Here is a 1,939-nt window from a genome sequence, read left to right on the forward strand (position 1 = left end):
AAAAAAAAAAAAAAAAGACACCTAGATAATATTAAGATAAATTTTTATCTCTCCATCCATTTATACCATATACTTCCGCTTTCTTTGTTGTATACATTCTGCCTGCCTGCCTGTCTGCCTGTCTCTCTCTCTCTCTCTCTCTCATGCACACACACACACCCCCTGAATATTTGAATTCTGAACACGTATACATTACACGTAGACTTCACATTTCACGTACACTCGGTTTTCCATTGCATATCTTACTCTTATTGTGTCTGTCTCTCCCCACTCTCTCACTATATATGTATACATATTTATATATATATAAATATGTGTATGTATATATAAATATATAATACACAATATCCGCGTTTATCTAATCTGGTGGTACTCTAAAAAGAAAAAAAAACTCCTTTAGTGGACAAGATTACAAACCACAGTAAACCAATACATAGGGGTGTAATGTATAGTCCTATGCAATGTGTTTGTGTGTGTGCTTGTGTGTATGTATATATATATGTGCGTGTGTGTGTGTATAAGTGTGTATGTTTGCAAATAAATATATATGTATTTATTTACATATATATCTATATATTAATATATATATATATATATATATATATATATACTTATGCATGTATGCATATGGCATATATATATATATATATATATATATACTTATGCATGTATGCATATGGCATATATATATATATATATATATATATATATATTATATACATATATACATATTATACGTCTTTCAGTTATTGTACTACAACTTGAAGGTGTTTAGCCAAACCAATATATACTCCATTATCAAATTTTTTTTGTGCCTGGTACTTTTTGCCAGTGTTGAGTTTCAAGAAAGGAAATTGACACTGCTTGTCTGTGGGTAGGGAACACACGCACACACACATACACACACACACACACACACACACACCTGTATGTTTATATATGTACATATTTGTATATACATGTATATATATATATATATATATATATATATATATATATATATCCGATAGTCTTCCATACAATTTCCATGTCTCAAATTCACTCACAAGGCATTGGTCAGACAAGGGCTATAGTAGAAGACACCTGCCCAAGGTACCATACAATGAGCCTGAACCCACATGGATACAGAGTGACTTCCCAACCACACAGCCATACCTGAGCTTGCTAATGATGCCTATACATATGTATGTACATATATTTCTATTTATGTACGTATGTATCATTTTTTAAAAATTATCTAACATATTTACATAAGCACTTAGCAATCTAAAGCAACAATTCTCATGCAATCTATGCTCTACACACGATTTAAACGACCAGCAGAATAACTCAGTTTGCATTACAGACAATGCACACAATAGAAAAAAATATTAATATAACAAGAAGCAATAAACTAAATCCCATAACAAAGCAATCTGATGCAGCATACCAACAGGTGGAGTCTATACTCACCCAGTCCCTTCAAAAAACATAATACAATGAGGCACACGACTCAGAAACATGCAGGTGCACCATGTTATACATATGCATATGTATAATTTTAACATCCACTTTTCATCCATCCATCATTTTAACATCCACTTGTCCATGCTTGCATGGGTCAGATGGGATTTGTTGGGGCAGATTTTCTACAACGGGATGCCCTTCATGTCACAAACCCTCACCTGTTTCCCATGACTAGGCATGTTTTCACTAACTGTTGGGAATGAAGGAAATTTGCTTGCATTACAATCGTCACTCATTTACAAGTATTGTATGGTATCAAGGCAATGGGACAGTCACACACACACACACACAGATATATCCAAAGGGAGAGATGATATAAATATATACAGTAAATGTATTTCAAATATGAAGTACATATAACATATATATGTATTTTTTGATATACTTAAGAAATATATACATACACACACAATATATATATATATGTATATAT

At 32.1% G+C, this 1,939-nt stretch overlaps 1 protein-coding gene across 10 annotated transcripts in view; it reads left to right on the forward strand.

Annotated features, from left to right (window-relative positions):
* LOC106867583 (zinc finger homeobox protein 3) overlaps nt 1–1,939 on the forward strand; it is a 502,463-nt gene that overhangs the window by 232,284 nt on the left and 268,240 nt on the right. The gene's annotated exons all lie outside the window — the stretch shown is intronic.

The sequence above is a fragment of the Octopus bimaculoides genome, chromosome 17 (genome assembly GCF_001194135.2).
Source record: "Octopus bimaculoides isolate UCB-OBI-ISO-001 chromosome 17, ASM119413v2, whole genome shotgun sequence".
Taxonomy (NCBI): domain Eukaryota; kingdom Metazoa; phylum Mollusca; class Cephalopoda; order Octopoda; family Octopodidae; genus Octopus; species Octopus bimaculoides.